The sequence below is a fragment of the Coregonus clupeaformis genome, unplaced genomic scaffold (genome assembly GCF_020615455.1).
Source record: "Coregonus clupeaformis isolate EN_2021a unplaced genomic scaffold, ASM2061545v1 scaf0458, whole genome shotgun sequence".
Classification (NCBI taxonomy): Eukaryota; Metazoa; Chordata; class Actinopteri; order Salmoniformes; family Salmonidae; genus Coregonus; species Coregonus clupeaformis.
In genome coordinates this window covers 58,592-78,180 of record NW_025533913.1, presented here as the reverse complement: position 1 = coordinate 78,180, position 19,589 = coordinate 58,592, and the positions used below count along the sequence as shown (strand labels likewise).

The 19,589-nt window shown below is 44.2% G+C and overlaps 1 long non-coding RNA gene across 1 annotated transcript in view; it reads left to right on the top strand.

Annotated features, from left to right (window-relative positions):
* LOC123484778 overlaps nt 1–19,589 on the top strand; it is a 130,231-nt gene that overhangs the window by 56,064 nt on the left and 54,578 nt on the right. Inside the window, exon 2 of the long non-coding RNA XR_006658697.1 lies at nt 15,213–15,418. This is a non-coding gene — a long non-coding RNA (uncharacterized LOC123484778). The remainder of the gene's footprint in view (nt 1–15,212; nt 15,419–19,589) is intronic.

Genomic DNA, 19,589 nt, shown 5'->3' with positions numbered 1-19,589 from the left:
TTTGTACTACATCAACAGGAGTAATTACTTTCATAGTTTTGATGTCCTTTTTCCCCATTGTTTGAGTTTAAGTTTGAGTTTAAGTTTATTTTTACAGGGACAGTGCACATGAATCAACGTTTCAGTAAAAGTGCCGGTTTTAGCCAGCCGGCTAATTTTCAACCGCAGTCCCTGGGCAGGTTATTAAAAACAATTACAATATAGACAATAACAACATAGAACAAGACATAGCATACAGACATAGCAACATAGGACAAGCAAGAAGTGGCATACAGACAGAGCAACATAGAACAAAAAGCAGCAAGACAAAATTCATAAAAGCAACAAAGTGTTTCCACACCTCACAAGTTACAGACAACAGACATGGAAAGCGGCAACACACAGCTAGGGACCATGTTCACAAATCTGATTGACCTTTAGCCATGTCTTCAAGCATTTTGTGAAAGTGTGATATGTGGTGCATTTATGTGTGTCTGATGGCAGTGTATTCCAGACATGGGAAGCTCTCACAGAAAAAGCGGATTTACTAAAGGTGCTTTTCCTTAGGGGAACTACACAGTCACCTCTCATGGCAGACCTTGTGGATCTGCTGCCATATGTTTAGGTTTTCTGTTTAACAAAAATACTGAGTGGAGGGGGAGCCAAGCCATTTAGGATCTTGAATACAAGACATGCATCGGTGTATTGCACAAGATTTTCCCAACTCAGGAGCTCATGCTTTCTAAGGATGTGACAGTGATGATGGCTATTGGGCTTCCTATCAAGCACTTTGAGAGCCTGTTTGTAGACAGACTGAATAGGTCTTACTGTTGTACAGCAAGCTTGGGCCCAACTAGCCAAACAGTATGTTAAGTGGGGGAGTATCATAGATTTGAAGTACAATTTTGCTACCTCTGTAGTCAAACAATTTCGTATAAATCGGAAATTAGCTAGGTTGAATTTGGTTATTTGAATTACCTTTTTCACATGCTTTTTAAAAGAGAGGTTGGAATCAAGTATGATGCCAAGGTACTTAAAATCAGATACCCCCTGGAGCTTCTCCCCTGACACATAGACTTCTGGCTCAGTAGCATCTGTTGCCCTCTTTGTGAAGAACATGCAAACAGTTTTTTTCACATTGAGATGCAAACACGAGTCACTGAGCCACTTTGTAACCTGGACCATTACAGTAGTGAGTTCTTGTGCAGCTTGTTGTTTGCTCTTTGCATGCACATATATCACTGTATCATCTGCATACATTTGAACTTCAGACCCAGTACAGACAGAAGGCAGATCATTAATGTACAGGCTGAACAGGAGGGGCCCCAGTATTGACCCTTGGGGCACACCCACATCATAGCTAAGAGTGGGCGACAGCTCATTGCTCACTCTGACACACTGAGTTCTGCCTTCAAGGTATGATTTCATCCATCTCAAGGCATCGGGGGAAAAGTTGAACTTGGACAATTTTGTGATGCTCTAATTTGGATCTTAGGGCTATTTTTAGATAATAATCTCGTTCTTTCATCAATTTCCAGATTTCTCCATTTAGCCAAGGAAGAGTGTTCTTTTGGCCAGGTTTGGATTTGATTTTCTTTAGGAAACCATTTAATGTAGTCTGGATTGTGGATAGAAAAACTTGACTATCAGCTTCCACGTCTGCATAGGACAAGAGATCATTCCAGTTAATTCCCTTAATTGCATTTTCAAAATAGCTTAATTCACTCTTAGGTATTCTTAGTTGATCAGGCTTTCTAACAGTAGAGAGGTTAAACCTGCTCTTAGACAGCTTTCTGGCTATAAGTGTCAGATTATGATCAGATAGCCCAGTAACCATATTGAATGATTTAGTCACTCTCTCTGGTTTATTACTGAACACCAAATCAATCTGTGTTTTAGAGCAACAAGTCACCCTGGTTGGCCCTTTAACTAGCTGTGTAAGGTCAAAGGTATTAGTGATCCGTTTGAGGGTTTTCCTACAACACTTGTCTTCATAATTAATGTTAAAATCTCCCATTAAGATGACCTCTTTCCCAAAATCACATTCCCTAAGCATGTTATTAAACTGATCAAAAAACACACTTTTGGTGGAAGGTGGCCTATACATTCCAATGAGGGTAAAATACATTTGGGGAGACAGTGTAATGTTCAGGCCAATGCATTCCAGTTCATTATCACCTGACCACTCAATTTGTTTACATCGGATATGTTCTTTAATATAAATCATCACACCCCCTCCTCTTCCTTCAGTCCTGTCTCTCCTGAAAACATTGTAGCCAGGCACAATCAAAGCAGCAGATGGAGAGTTTCTATGGAGCCATGTCTCTGAGAGGCAGATAAAGTCAAGGTTGGAGTCTGTGAGTAGATGTTGAATTTGATCACTTTTTGGAATGACACTACGAATGTTCAAGTGCCCCCCTAGTAGTCCCTTGGGCTTAGCTCGTGGGTCACAGATGACTCGAGAGTGATTGACACATTGAAAAAAGTAAAATTTTCTGTGTTTTCTGACGGCTGGGTTTAGGCCGTTTTGTTTCGTTTTGATTAGGGGCAGTTCGGTAGCGCAATTAACAATCCCTCCCGCCTGCACTGGATGCGGGAAACTAATTAAAACAGCTTGCATACCAGAAGCAGAGTCAGGGATCGCATATAGCGACTTTGGTATGTTTGAAGAGTCAAAATCCATCCTGGAGCCGGGTGAGTCGAGAGAAACCACAGGACCATAGCACTCACCCACCTCCACAGCGGCGACGATCAGTGGACGAGGCCATCCACCACCCTCCACTCCGGTGCGTATCGCTGGCTCGGTGATGTTGGGCCCAGGATTGAGTTGCACATCCCCGGAGAGCAGGAGGGTAGTGAACAGGTAGTTTAACAGTTTCCGATAAATGTTGGACTTGTGTTTGTTGCGCCTAAGCGGTTCAGTAGAATAAGGAGCGAGGTAGACTTGGCCATTATTCAGAACATTATGGTATGCTGTGTACTGTCCGCTCCCGTGGAACGGTGAACCAATGTGTTTGTGTTTGGTGTTAATATTCTCCGGTAGTAGACTGATTGTGTCATCCCAGCAAGGACGCACTGAGATTATCAGTAGAGCAGCTACATAACTGACAATCATGGCAGAGTACTGGAGATAAAACACATAATTGCGCTTTAACTCTTTGCATGAGTTACTTAGCTGGGGTCGGCGTACACCTGATGGTTTAGATAAAATTACAGCATTCGAATGAGAAGCGGCACCTGCCGCACCACCCTGTCTTCCGTCCGCCATTTCTTGTAACAACTCTTTTATATTCCTTTATTGTGAATTATTTTATTATTTTAGACTATATAGCTTATGGGTCCCTCCCTTTTTTTAATTATTTAAAAAATAGTTTTTTGTTGTTATTTTTAAAAATTAAACAAGTAATTAATTAATTAATTAATTAATCAATCAATATATCTATAAAAATTATTATTATTATTTTTTTCTCAAATTTATTTATTTAACCAATTTATTAATTAGTGGCAATCTTACCACATCCGATCAGGAAAAGTAAAGGAAAGTAGTCAACTTCAGAGCAATCCCCCCAAAAAAAGAAAGACCTATAATCCAGCAACACTACAGTACTCACAAACCAATTGCTTAATAAGCACCCAATGACCTTAATTTTACAGAATAATGTCAGTACTCGATTCCCAACACAACTCTAATCAAACCAACTTATTCACAAAAACTCCAATATGCAATAACATCAATTGATCAGTCTGTTGCCAAGTCCCTGTCAAATTGTCACAACATCAAATATGCTAGGCACACAAAATATCCTGTAAAGGAAGGTAAGTTTTGTAAATAGAACAGTACTGGCCTTAGTTTGACTGGATCCGTTGCAGCACACCCTGTCGCGTGATGTACACGTCAGCAATTCCTCTCTCTCTCTCTCTCTCCTCCTTCTTATCGTCTCTCGTATGACAGAATAACAAAGGACAGACAAGAATTTAGTATTTTATGCACACACTGAGTTATTTCAACCATTCAATACTCCTCCGTTCACATTCGCGCTAAGAAATAAGCAAACAACTTAACTCAGGAATAGTATAAATAGCTCAATAACATTATTATTATTTTTTTTTAATCCGTCAACATATCTCTAGTTTATCAATTCGATAGGTCTCAAGAAAACAGTTTCATCGTCAAACAACAGCCGATTTAACAACCAGAATACACTATTAGTGTCTAAATCTTCTCTCTCTTTGTCTGCGTCTCCCAGCAGCTCAGTGCAGGCAGGGGAGTGGCATATTTGCCCTACGTAACTCTAAAGTCATAAAATCACGCGCATGCGTAGTTCATACACCAATACGATTTCAGAGTGGATGGAGCTCCCTCCCAGCTAAACAACAGAAAGTAGACACGCCAACTTTACCTCCGTTCTTCATGAGGCAAACAGAAACATTGAACAGAGCTCACAAACCACATAAAACATTGAACACAAATCCTACTTTGAAGTGTCTTAACTTCCCTTTATCCTAATCTGCAGATTTATAGTTATTTTCTTATCCATTACAAAACATCTCTATACACTTATTAAAAACTCCTCCCTGTAGGCTCATGATATTCTAATAGTTAGTAAACGTTCTCTTTTTATAGAGAGTCATGACATTTTTAACCTTAACGTCCTTCCAGGGGGCTCACATATAGTTAACAACCACCAACGTTCTCACCCACGGAGACTCACAAGATCTCCAACACAAATTCCATCCCAACATGAGTCGACACACAGCTCAGACACGTCTCCACTCCACCATTTTTCTCTCTTCCACAAACACACATACATACATACACAGTTTAAGAGGCTCGTCCCATTCCTATGGACCTCTGAGGTAGTATTCTACCTACATTGCGGCGTATAATTCCATTGTTCCTAAATTTTTGCTACCACGAGGTCCGCGGACATGTCGATGAGCGGTCACATCAATCATATAATTCGTCAACCACATGTTGAGCGGTTACTTGCAACCGAATATATATACCACAACCTCAAGCCCCCTAGGACTCACCTAAATACACCTAACGTGTTTTTAGGATTTTCGGCCCATCCTAATGATCGCCTCGTTAGAGGGCTTCCATAGATTCGCAATGGCCTAATTTGTATACATTTACCCTGGCCTTATTCCTTCATTATATTATTCAATAGTTATAGACACTCCCCCCCTGTTTGCGTTGTTACCAGCACAAACAAATTTTGAATTTTTAGAACGGACTCCTATCCCACAGCAAATAACAGCAAAATCTGCACACATAAGTCTTTTAAACGGTACATTTCTCCAGCGCACACACCCATAAGCAAGCGAACCAACCAGCGCACAAAATTGTGAGAAATCTCACATTATGAGCCGGTGTCTTGAGCGGGAGTCACTTCGCCGCACATGAATGGAACACTGGAGAGACGCATCACGTCCCAAACGTTCCTCGCCGCCATTTCTGTTGTTTATAAAGAATAATGCTAATCTTTGCTGTGAGACCAAGGAGTCCGCTTACACTGTACTTTGATTATAAAGGTTTATTTATATCACAAGATTTCAGCATAAGTTTACAGACATCTGCAGGCATCTGGAGAACAGCGACCCAAAATAATATGTTGTCTGACCTCCTTTGTCTCAACCAAGTATTTATAATCTTTACCATGATATGGGTGTTTTCCCACACAGACCAATCCCATGACTCCACACAACATACTTCCTCTGTTTTATGGGGTGCCCCTATAAAACTGCTCCCCAGATGCTTGCCTAAGCTGAATCAACATCCTCCAAGATACCATTTGAAAACGTTAGCAAAGTCATAAATTCCTCAGATACCACAGTGTTGCATAACTTTGTTAATTAAATGAATAAAATAATTATCCATTTTTTTGTTATTTGTAAACTCAGGTTCCCTTCATCTAATATTAGGTTTAGGTTGAAGATCTGATAACATTCAGTATCAAACATATGCAAAAATAGAGAAAATCAGAAAGGGGGCAAATACTTTTTCATGGCACTGTATATTACACTCATGTAATTCATCCAAACCGACAAACCGACAAAATTTGATGCAACATCAAACAAAGTGTTAGTATCTCTCAGGACTTCCTGTTTTTGGCCTTGCTTATTAATGAGGTTTAGATATAGCCCCTTCACAGCTAATGAAGGACACATATTTAGTGTAATGTATGCACAACTTCCAAGGTCTTAATCAGACTTTAGTGCAATATGAGTTTCTACGATCTATTATGATGTGGCTTTACATTACAGCATTATGTATTCACTTTAATATGTGTTGCTGATTGAATACAACTGTGAAGCAAAAGCAGCTTTCAATTTAATTAAACTGTAATTAGCATTATTGTGTTCGGCACTGCAATTATTTGATTGAATGTGAAGAGCGTAATTCAGTAAAGGACAGTACAAAAGAGCACAGCTTAGGGGACTCCTCTGCATTACGTCTCAGTTAGGTGACACCTCTTTCTTTCTTTCTTTCTTTCTTTCTTTCTTTCTTTCTTTCTTTCTTTTTTTCTTTCTTTCTCTCTCTCTCTCTCTCTCTCTCTCTCTCTCTCTCTCTCTCTCTCTCTCTCTCTCTCTCTCTCTCTCTCTCTCTCTCTCTCTCTCTCTCTCTCTCTCTCTCTCTCTCTCTCTATCTCTCTCTCTCTCTCTCTCTCTCTATGAACCTGACCTTTTGTATTTCAATTAGTATCTTGAGTGAACAGTCCAGGGACAATACGGACAATATGGCTAAATCAGCTTCTGTTATGTTGTTAGTGAGTGTTATGTCAGACCTAATATGTTAGAGTGGAAAGAAACAATCCTAAGACCCACATCTCAAATCTGAGTAATAGAACAGTGGTAGGCCTATCCATCTCATGCATTCTAAAAGCACAGACCGTGAATGAATGGATTTGATCATATTGAAACCTTCATAAAGACTTTGCCAATGCCTAATACTTAAACATTCGGCTTCCTGGTTTAGGTTAGTTAAGGTTTAACTAACTTTATTTTTCAAGGATTTGAAATGGTTCCTGCCTTGTCGGTCTGTAAAGCATTAAGCATTGATTAAAGGGGAGGGACGGGAGGTCAGTACAGACTCATCTCTATTGATCAGTATGTGTTTACTCATGCAGGCAAACAGACTTTGTGGGAGTATACATTGGGCCCAGGAAGACAAGGAACAACAGTTTCAGGGACAGTTGAAGTTTGAATGTCAAATGAAGTCATTGTCAATTCGTTGTTGTGTGGTACGATGCAATTGAATACTAGTCTCTTTAACTCATCATCTACAGTGTAGATTCTACACACCAACAGTTGTCATGATTGAGATACTGTTTGCTAAATAACAGATGGCTACTATAGTTTTAAATACCAACACTGCACCATTACTTGGTTCCACCTCCCTCAGTGACACCACGCTCAACACATCAACAGGTACAGGTATTATCGTGAAACAAAAAAAAGGAGATGTGAAAATACCTTATGATGGTGAGCATTAAGATTTGCACCACCAGTAAAGACATCCTCCTATCTCTATGGCTACATCATACAACAAATATCACAACATGAATTATCTCTTACCCTTGAATACAAACAAACCAGCCACTTTCGTTCATTCATTTTATTCTTCTCACAAATGGAAATCCATACAGTAGCGCTTGGAATTCAAATGACAAAATGATATGCCTACCTTTTGTTTATGAGATGTTTATGTACCGTAGCTGAGAATGAGTCATAAGAAGTTTCTCAACACACAAAGAGACCGCATTTGAAAGCCCACAGAGAGTGAATCAAGCGTGTAGTGCTGTGCTGTGTTCGTTATATGCTATTACCTGGGAGGTTTGGAAGACCTCCTGTGTGGGTTTATAGGATGCGTCCCAAATGGTACCCTATTCCCTTTATAGTTCACTACTTTTATCATTCTTTTCTGGATCAAAATGGGGCTTAGGTGGAGGGGGCGTGGCGGGGGCTTGGCCATGGGGGTGGTCAATGGTGCGGTCGCCGACCAAACATTTTACAAGCCCTCCTGTTGGTCGCAGTAACAATATTGAGTTGTTCTAAAGCTAATTTCCTGCAATTCTACACATCTTGCCATGGCTTATGCTATCTGAGTGACTCAACATTATAACAAAATCAATGGGGGCCTCATGCCATGACAAAACTACTCCTGAATGCATCAACATGTTTCAAGCAGACCACCATAGTCCCCGTGCCCAAGGACACTAAGATAACCTGCCTAAATGACTACCGACCCGTAGCACTGACGTCTGTAGCCATGAAGTGCTTTGAAAGGCTGGTCATGGCACATCAACACCATTATCCCAGAAACCTTAGACCCACTCCAATTTGCATACCGCCCCAACAGATCCACAGATGATGCAATCTCTATTGCACTCCACACTGCCCTTTCCCACCTGGACAAGAGGAACACCTACGTGAGAATGCTATTCATTGACTACAGCTCAGCATTCAACACCATAGTGCCCTCAAAGCTCATCACTAAGCTAAGGATCCTGGGACTAAACACCTCCCTCTGCAACTGGATCCTGGACTTCCTGACGGGCCGCCCCCAGGTGGTAAGGGTAGGTAACAACACATCTGCCACTGATCCTCAACACGGGGGCCCCTCAGGGGTGCGTGCTCAGTCCCCTCCTGTACTCCCTGTTCACCCATGACTGCATGGCCAGGCACGACTCCAACACCATCATTAAGTTTGCCGACAACACAACAGTAGTAGGCCTGATCACCAACAACGATGAGACAGCCTATAGGGAGGAGGTCAGAGACCTGGCCGTGTGGTGCCAGGATAACAACCTCTCCCTCAACGTGACCAAGACAAAGGAGATGATTGGAAAAGGAGATGACAGGAAAAAAAAGAGGACTGAGCACGCCCCCATTCTCATCGACGGGGCTGTAGTCGAACAGGTTGAGAGCTTCAAGTTCCTTGGTGTCCACATCACCAACGAACTATCATGGTCCAAACACACCAAGACAGTCGTGAAGAGGGCAGGAGACTGAAAAGATTCGGCATGGGTCGTCAGATCCTCAAAAAATTATACAGCTGCACCATCGAGAGCATCCTGACTGGTTGCATCACCGCCTGGTATGGCAACTGCTTGGCCTCCGACCGCAAGGCACTACAGAGGGTAGTGCGTATGGCCCAGTACATCACTGGGGCCAAGCTTCCTGCCATCCAGGACCTCTATACCAGGCGGTGTCAGAGGAAGGCCCTCAAAATTGTCAAAGACTCCAGCCACCCTAGTCATAGACTGTTCTCTCTGCTACCGCACGGCAAGCGGTACCGGAGTGCCAAGTCTAGGTCCAAAAGACTTCTCAACAGCTTCTACCCCCAAGCCATAAGACTCCTGAACAGCTAATCATGGCTACCCGGACTATTTGCACTGCCCCCCCACCCCATCTTTTTACGCTGCTGCTACTCTGTTAATTATTTATGCATAGTCACTTTAACTCTACCCACATGTACATATTACTTCAACTACCTCAACTAGCCGGTGCCCCCGCACATTGACTCTGCACCGGTACCCCCCTATATATATAGCCTCCCTACTGTTATTTTATTTTACTTCTGCTCTTTTTTTCTCAACACTTTTTTGTTGTTGTTTTATTTTACTTTTTTATTAAAAATAAATGCACTGTTGGTTAAGGGCTGTAAGTAAGCATTTCACTGTAATGTCTGCACCTGTTGTATTCGGCGCATGTGGCCAATAAAATTTGATTTGATTTGATCATTTATTGATTATTTAATTCTCCCTGACTGTCTAGCTTTTATTTTGGTGATTGTTAGTTCTTATTTAAAAAATGATAGCTCCATTATCTTTTCCACATACTTTATATATGGTTTTAGTCGTTTAAGTTTACAATGAAAATGTTTTACTATCCCGAAAATTATTTTCAAAAAAATAAAAAATATTATTATTATTATTTGTACTGTTTGGACATAACCGGCCTGAAAAAATCCTTAGGCGGCCCGCCCAAAACTTTTCTATGCAGAACAAACCCTGCTTTTGACCAGGGACCATAGGGCTCTGGTTAAAAGTAGTGCACTATATAGGGGATGGAATGCCATTTGGGACACACCCATACTGTACTGAGAAACTTCCCTCCATTTCCTCTTCACTATTCTCCAATGTATCCCCATAATAATTATATAAATGGCTTTCATTGGAGACTTTCACAATTCCAGCAGCAATTCCTTTGCCCTCTCTAGCCTCATGCTGTGTCACTCTTTAATGAGGTCCCGGTAGCTGGTCTGCTGGGTTTCAGGCTGCTATAGCTGGAATATTACTCAAATGTGCTCATTAAATATAATTGTGCATTTTGCACAATACCGATATGTAAACACAGAATAAGATTTTTTTTCCCATTGTCCTAACGAGACGTGTGTGTGTGTGTGTGTGTGTGTGTGTGTGTGTGTGTGTGTGTCATTTTTGCATGTTGCATGTAGCACACTGTAGATGTTCTGCAGGTAGAGGTAAGCAAGTGAAATGGGCAAGTCATTATTATGAAGCTGAATATGAAGCTCTCTGGTCTGAACTTGTAATGTTATGTAACAGCATTCACAATAGTCGATTGATTGGACACAATAACACCATGGATTTTCATTTTTTGTATTAATGATGTAAAAAAAAATTATAATAATAAGCATTCACAAAATCCAAAGCTTCATAAAGCAGTGTTGCTAGGACATTGGCACTCTCAGCCTTGCTGTATATTATATTCTGTCTTTTCACACCTGAACATGGGAACACTACTGCAGGGGCTGTCTGTATATTAATAGCCAACCTGTGACTTCATCTGTAGCATTTGGTGTTATGCACCATAGAGAGAATAGCTACTCTAAAGGTGTTTGGGTTTTATGTGTGAGGGTGTTTGAGCATGTCTGTTTGCGTCTGAGCCGTCATCAGCCCTTTGTCTGAGTGTTTCTGGGTGTACGTGTCCCCTGCAGAGCCAGCCACTGGCAGTCAGGTCACCGTCACAGGGGGCAGGGGATGTGTGAGGTGGCTGGGGCGCTGCCGGCTGAGGTGTGGGGCTGACTGTATGTTAAATGGGGGAAGTGTGGGGGGTTACGCATGTCAGCTGCATGAACAGAAAGAGAGCGAGACATTGCCACTATCACACTATAGCCAATTGGATAACCGGAACAAAGGAGTGCAGAAACAGACCTATGTTTAAGCTAAGCTTGATTGGAAACAACATAATAGTCCCAAAAGTGCAAATCTTGCCCATCTGGTGCCCCAGGCAGCCTCAGTCAGTTGCTCAGATTATTTCAAAGAAAACAAATAGGCCTACCATCTAAACCCTGGTCTTTTCTACATAACAGAATAACAGTCAGTGTGGTGGCTCATCTCATTTAATGATGGGTAATCTTCATCACAGCAGCAGAATGGATTACTCCTGACCACAGATCAGCCGGCTACCATAAACAAGGACAATTAGCTCAGCGGTGAACATGTTCACCACCTCCCATTTTACCCCTGTCAAACCCTGGGCTCAGGTAGTCATTGAATAGTGAATGGAATAGGGCTACCAACTGAATCTTTCTTTGTCTCTTTGATATGGAGCCAATCGTTTAATTCTGACCATAGATATTTTCTGGGCCACCAGTTTTTTTTTCAACAAGATCATTATTGCCAAGGGAAATTAGTAAGTTATACAGAACAGAACAGAACAGAATACAAGTTTGTCATTGCAAGCTGTGCAACGTACAGTCCACATACAGTTTTTGTGTGTGAGTTTTTCTTGTAATCATACTTTAAAAGACCATGTCACGCCCTGGCTCTGGGGACTCTTGTATGTTGAGCCAGGGTGTTAGTTTCGTTGTGTAGAGTCTATGTTTCGTGTTTCTATGGTATGTTCTAGGTTATGTGTTTCTGTGTTGGCCGGGGTGGTTCTCAATCAGAGGCAACGAGAATCAGCTGTTGCTTGTTGTCTCTGATTGGGAACCATACTTAGGCAGCCTGTTGTGCACTTGTGTTTTGTGGGATCTTGTTCCGTGTTGGTTTGTGTTCATGACCGAGGACTTCACGTTTCTTTTTGTTGTTTGTATCGTGTTGCTAGTACACAATTAAAGAGATGTACGCATATCACGCTGCGCCTTGGTCCAATCATTTCGACGATCGTGACAGAAGATCCCACCAAAACAGGACCAAGCAGCGTGCCCAGGAGCAGACAGCCTGGACTTGGGAGGAGATCTTGGACGGGCAGGGGTCCTGGACTTGGGAGGAAATCCAGGCCGGTATGGATCGCCGTCCGTGGGAGGAGACGGTGGAGGCGCGCCATAGAGAGGAGCAGCGGCGCCAACCGGGCCGACGTCGGACACGCAAGAGGCAACCCCAAGACATTTTTAGGGGGGGGGCACACGGCATGGACGACGGGGCTGCTGGAGGCAGCTACAGGGCGAGTTTGGGGATTAGGAGGCCACCGGGTTTGGGGGGCTGGAAGGGAGGTTGGCGGAGCCTAGAGGTAGAGCAGAGCCAACTCCCCGTACTCAGGCTAGGCAGCGTGAGACTGGGCAGGTTCCGAGGTATGCGGCGCTGCATACTGTGTCGCGAGTGGTCCGGCACAGTCCGGTACATCCTGTGCGAGCACCACGCACGTGTCGTGCTAAGGTGGGCATGCAGCCAGGACGCAGTGTGCCGGCTCAACGCTCGTGGCCTCCAGTACCCCTCCTCGGTTCCGGATATCCTGCGCCAGTGTCACGTGCTAGTACACAGCCCTGTACGTCCTGTGCTGATGCCTCACACAGAGTGTGTAAAAATAGGCATTCAGCCAGGACGGGTTGTGTCAGCTCTTCGCTCCAGACCTCCAGTCCATCTCCACAGCCCGGTCCGGCCTGTTCCTGCCCCTCGCACCAAGCCTATGGTGCGCGTCGCCAGCCCGGCCCGGCCTGTTCCTGCCCCTCGCACCAAGCCTATGGTGCACGTCGCCAGCCCGGCCCGGCCTGTTCCTGCCCCTCGCACCAAGCAAATGGTGCGCGTCGCCAGCCCGGCCTGTTCCTGCTCCCCGCACCAAGCCTATGGTGCGCGTCGCCGGCCCGGCCCGTTCCTGCCCCTCGCACCAAGCCAATGGTGCGCGTCGCCAGCCCGGCCCGGCCTGTTCCTGCCCCTCGCACCAAGCAAAGGGTGCACGTCGCCAGCCCGGCCCAGCCGGTTCCTGCTCCCCGCACCAAGCCTATGGTGCGCGTCGCCAGCCCGGCCCGTTCCTGCTCCCCGCACCAAGCCAATGGTGCGCTTCGTCAGCCCGGTCCGGCCCATTCCTGCTCCCCGCACCAAGCCAATGGTGCGCGTCGTCAGTCCGGTCCGGCCTGTTCCTGCTCCCCGCACCAAGCCTGTGGTGCGCGTCGCCAGCCCGGTCCGGCCTGTTCCTGCTCCCCGCACCAAGGCAGTGGTGCGCGTCGTCAGCCCGGTCCGGCCCATTCCTGCTCCCCGCACCAAGCCTGTGGTGCGCGTCGTCAGTCCGGCACAGCCCGTGCCCGTTTCACCGGTGCCTGGTCAGGTACCGGTCAGCTGCTCCACACTGGAGCCTAAGCAATCCGCTCCACCGATGTCCAGTCCAGCTCCAGACAGCTCCAGACCAGACCAGGGGCGCTACGGGGGGGTTGTTAGAGGGTGGTGGTCACGCCCGGAGCCGGATCCGCCTCCGAGGAGGAATGCCCACCCGGCCCCTCCCCTGTTGGGTTTATGTTGGCGCGGTCGCAGTCCGCGCCTTTGGGTGGGGTACTGTCACGCCCTGGCTCTGGGGACTCTTGTATGTTGAGCCAGGGTGTTAGTTTCGTTGTGTAGAGTCTATGTTTCGTGTTTCTATGGTATGTTCTAGGTTATGTGTTTCTGTGTTGGCCGGGGTGGTTCTCAATCAGAAGCAACGAGAATCAGCTGTTGCTTGTTGTCTCTGATTGGGAACCATACTTAGGCAGCCTGTTGTGCACTTGTGTTTTGTGGGATCTTGTTCCGTGTTGGTTTGTGTTCATGACCGAGGACTTCACGTTTCGTTTTGTAGTTTTTGTTGTTTGTATCGTGTTGCTAGTACACTATTAAAGAGATGTACGCATATCACGCTGCGCCTTGGTCCAATCATTATGACGAACGTGACAGACCACAGTGCATACTAAATACTAATAGCTATAGCCCATAAATGGGAATTGGGAATAATGTAGAAAACAAAAAATTATAATCAGAATACATTTTACAAACATCCTTGTGTGTTTGATCTAGTTGATCAGAGGGCATGTGTTCCCAGCAAAACAATAATGTATTTCTGCTGCAGATGCATAAGAATGAGATATGCCACTGGCTGATCGTACTGGCAGATTTATCCATGACTGAAGGTGAGCCAAAGTGGTTTGATATCTGATTGACTGCTATTGGTCTCCATCCAAGGTTATGGCATCAGTTAACTCATATGGCCGGATGAATTGTTTAATATTTTCAATTTTGTGTTCATTATCTATATTTTTCTAGTCTCATTCTGTATATTTATAGACGCCGTTGATGACCCCCTATTCACCAGTATCTAATTGACTTGTTACCTGTTGCACCTGTTAGGCACAATGTGTCTCCACTTCATTTGTTTGTACAGTGCTGATGTAGCTGAAACGTTTTTATGTTTAGCACTTTGCACTTTCACCTTTTTCTATTCTTCCAAGCATTGATTACATAAAGTATATTTTTGCATCTCCGCCTCCTTGGTTCTTTCCTTTTTATGGTTTGAGTGTGAGATCCCATTGAACTTTATAGATGCTTTTTGTCTCATGCATCGGCCATCTTTCATTGTAGCCTGAGCACGGACCCTCATACTGGCTCACTGATTAATAAAAACCATGGTTTCTAGATTTCATGTGAAGTTGTCCACAGTTTAGCACATTTAGGACATATGTTGTTTGATGTCATTAAAACTGCACTGTATGTCTTTAAGTAGTTCCAGCTTATAAAATGTAACATCTCTGGTCATTCACATACAGTATGTTTATTCATCTTGGGTGGTAGGCAGTTGGCAGTACAAAGACAATGTGTTTTTATTGTTGTCACTCAGTAAGGTGAACACATTTTGTATTAATCCAATGAGACGCAAACTGTTGAAGAACCACGATTAGCCTACCTATATTCATGTCATTATAACCCCTGTAACCTTATGTCATGTCCTGCTATGTCCTTTCTTGTGCTGCAACATATTATGTCCTGTCTTACCTGGGCTGACTCTGTCCCTGTTCTTTCTCTCAGGCAGCAGTTTGAGCTGAGGCAGGATAGCAGGATGCTGTGGGTGGAGTGTAGGATAGTGGACGCCCTGCGTGGGAGAAGACGGATGAGGGCCACGGCCGTCAAGCTGCCCTGCTCCTTCTGGTTCCTCCTGCTGTTCGGGGCCGGAGGCCTTGTCCTCTTCATACACCTCCAGGACCTCTCAGAGATGGTCCAGCAACAGGCTCCAGGTCAGTGGGAGAGAGATTCTACCCTATTCTACAGTCAGTTTCTACTGACCTGAAACTGGAATGGGTTGATCTATCATCAGTACTGTATGTTGTGAAAGAAGCGTGACACACATACAAATAAACCCATATACATCTGTTCACGTGCACGTACACATGCACTATACATACTGTTACTGTCAAGCTGCTCCCCTATTGGATTAAAGTTAGACAAGAACCATACCAAGTTTGCATACTGAGAAGCTGAAGTAATTGGTTATGAGTTATCATGAGACACTGCCAGGTTGTCAACCGTAAATAAGGGCGATGTCCTTGGTGGTGCACTGTGAGGGCACCAGAGGTGATGTCCTTGGTGGTGCACTGTGAGGGCACCAGTGGTGAACACCTGCTACAGCACCATAGGACTGAGTCACACACTGAGATATAGAGAGATATGGAGGGAGATGGAGAGAGAGAGATGGGAAGAGAGAGATGGGGGAGAGAGAGATGGCTAGGATATAGATGTGAGGGAGGGAGGGGGGAGAGAGAGAGAGAGAGAGAGAGAGAGAGAGAGAGAGAGAGAGGGAGGGAGAGTACACAGAGAGAGATGGAGAGATGGGAGAGGCTCTATGCACCACTGTGTGTGGGTCTATCATGTGTCCCCCGTGCTGTATGTCATCATCAGTATCAGACAGGATGAGTACTGTGTCAGCCTCTCTATCAATAAGAGGCCCTTACGGAGAGTGACAACTCTCCAGGCTCTAATATTCCACTGATTGTCAGATGCTCGTGCAGGTAATATCACACACACACACACACACACACACACACTGCCGAGTGTTGATTGTGTCTAACCTGGCAACTGCAGTATTAGTGGGCCACACACACTGTAGAAATAACAAGATGTTTTGGCTTGTCTATTCAGAAGGTGAACCATGCCAAGTGCAACGTCATGGTGACAAGATAGTGGCATGGCCTTTCTATTGAGGATTTTGTGTCTATGAGGGGTGGTCCTTTATAGCTCAGTTGGTAGAGCATGGCGATTGTAACACCAGGGTAGTGAGCTCAATTTCCAGGACCACCCATACGCAAAAATGCATTGGATACAAGTGTCTGCTAAATGGCATATATTATATTATTATGATAAGCACTTAATGAATTTGAAATAATGAAACTGCAGACATACTGTACAGTAATTGTACTGTAGAAGTATCCATTTTCACAGCAAAAGCAAGCATGCAAGTGCTATCCAGGCACTGATTTAGTTTGAAAGGAGAAACAATGCAAATTTCACAAATTATGTATGACATATGAAGTGTTACAATGAACATTCAGTTACTTCAGTATAGCTTACACCGCTGCAAAAATAATGCTGAACGGTATCTATGCCTTAAGCTACGATGCCTCACTGCCACCAGAAGCTCATCTCTAATAGTGTTGAGTTTTAATACATTGGATGTCAGCTTCTATCTATCTTCCTCTCTCCACTGCTCTTCCTCTTTGTCTGGCTGTGAAGTGCAGTCACAGTCAGTGGAGTGCTTTGGTCCCCCATGGTTAAGATAACACTCACAATAGCCGAACAGGAACCAGCAGTTTAACAGGCTGGGCAACAGTCTCCCCTGATCTCCACAGTAATTGTTTATGGGACAATCGAGGGGAAACCCACTAGCTACCAATCTCCTGGGCAATAGACAAGCTCAAAGTTCTAGCAGCTAGCTGAGATAAATTGCTGACACACATTTTCACCAGTGAGCGTTTTTCCAACACTTAAAAGCCTTGCCGTTACAGTGTGGGCCAACGGCTGAGAGGAAGGTCTAGTTGTATGGTGGTGTTCCAGTAAAGGCATGTGTCTTCACTCAAACACCAATAACAAATAATTGCCATCTCATTGGAACAAACCCTATGGCAAAGCAAAGTCTTTCTTCATGGAAAAAGGACAAGAGCCCATTGAGTGGACTGGTACAGTAATACACAACTCCACTGAGATTGTGCTGAGGCGTGACTAGGTCACCCGCTATTCTCTTGTTCCAGTTATAGTATAATTACATAGCACTAATCCATTTCTTATCCCATTTCCCCTCTGATAATCATTGAAGAGAGCATGTTAGCTCGACTCGGTTACAGTAGCTAATCCATAGAGATGCTCTGTTTACTTCATACTGTGCTATGCATGGAATGGCACAAATTGAACAAAGGCACAGTGGTGTGTTTGCCAGTTATTGTCTAATTGCACTCTTACCATGCAAAGAAAATCCTACCCAACGTCCTTGACATCTTTAATGATCCATCGCTTGGCATCCACAGTGAGGCATCGTGGTAAAAAAGCCAGCTGCTTGGGGTGAAGACGATAGTGTCACTGTCTCTTTCATATGCAGCATGTCGCCAGACAGTCAAAGAAGACTTCACACATCACTGATGTGGAGAACGAAAAAGATGTACTACAGTACGACAGCCTGTGTGTGTGTGTGTGTGTGTGTGTGTACGTGCGTGCGTGCGGGTGTTTTTCCTTAGATGTAGCCTAGTCTCGTTGGTGAAATATGAAACCCTCTTCTATATCAGTGGTATTCAAAGTCGGGTTCGGGGAACTGCAGTGGGGTAGGCAAAAAAAAAAAGATAGATTTATATATATACAGTGGGGAGAACAAGTATTTGATACACTGCTGATTTTGCAGGTTTTCCTACTTACAAAGCATGTAGAGGTCTGTAATTTTTATCATAGGTACACTTCAACTGTGAGAGACGGAATCTAAAACAAAAATCCAGAAAATCACATTGTATGATTTTTAAGTAATTAATTTGCATTTTATTGCATGACATAAGTATTTGATACATCAGAAAAGCAGAACTTAATATTTGGTACAGAAACCTTTGTTTGCAATTACAGAGATTTCCTGTAGGTATTGACCAGGTTTGCACACACTGCAGCAGGGATTTTGGCCCACTCCTCCATACAGACCTTCTCCAGATCCTTCAGGTTTCGGGGCTGTCGCTGGGCAATACGGACTTTCAGCTCCCTCCAAAGATGTTCTATTGGGTTCAGGTCTGGAGACTGTCTAGGCCACTCCAGGACCTTGAGATGCTTGTTACGGAGCCACTCCTTAGTTGCCCTGGCTGTGTGTTTCGGGTCGTTGTCATGCTGGAAGACCCAGCCACGACCCATCTTCAATGCTCTTACTGAGGAAAGGCGGTTGTTGGCCAAGATCTCGCGATACATGGCCCCATCCATCCTCCCCTCAATACGGTGCAGTCGTCCTGTCCCCTTTGCAGAAAAGCATCCCCAAAGAATGATGTTTCCACCTTTTTCTTCCATTACAGTGAATGTCCAGAAAAATACAATGTTATCCCTAAAGCAATTAAAGCAAACTATTACTCTACCAAAATACTAAAAGCCATTTACTATACTTTAATATTCAAGAGAGGCATATTATTATTTGGCTTTTGCCAGTTGTGTTTTTATTGCACAGACTTTAGAGAATGCTCTCTGTGTGCAGCACGCAGGCTTGGGCGAGCGTTACATCTCCCCTGAACCATTCCTCAGTCCTGGAAATTCTAAACAGCTGATCTGGTGCTATCCAGTAAGCCATAAAATACAAAATGCAGCCCAGATCAGAAAGCATCCACATGAGACAGAGGAAGCTACATTTACCAGCGGAGAGGGAAACAAAAAAAAAGCAGATGCTCTGATCTTTCCCTTTCAGCTGTAGTGCAAAGGTGAAGATGCATCTTTTGAGCCTCCCACTAGCACAGACATGGGCAACTGGCGGCCTTTTGAAGGCCCTCAGATCAATAATAAAATAGGGAACGCAGTCGAGGTCTCAACTTACGGTTGCGAGTTAGAATAGTAGAATACACAAGGTGCAATTTCAAAGTATGGTTGTGCATAAGCAGTTTTTCTCTTGTTATGTCAGTCACTGGCAGTCACTTAATTAGCCCATGTCAGCAAACATTTTGAAGATTGTTAGTTGACAGATGAGCGCAGCGATGAGCTGTGGTAGTGGGGGGTGTCTGCCTGGCCTTTCTCCAAGGGCACGCTGGGCTGTGTTCAAAAACTCCAAAAGGATTTGAAAACAGGATGTGGGTTGAGCACCAGGTAGATCCATCAGTGAAGTGGCTTTTTGAAAAGTATTTGAAGGCTGCTACTGGAGCCTGTGCCACTCAACATACCCAATCTGCCCCATGCTGTGTCACTCTAACC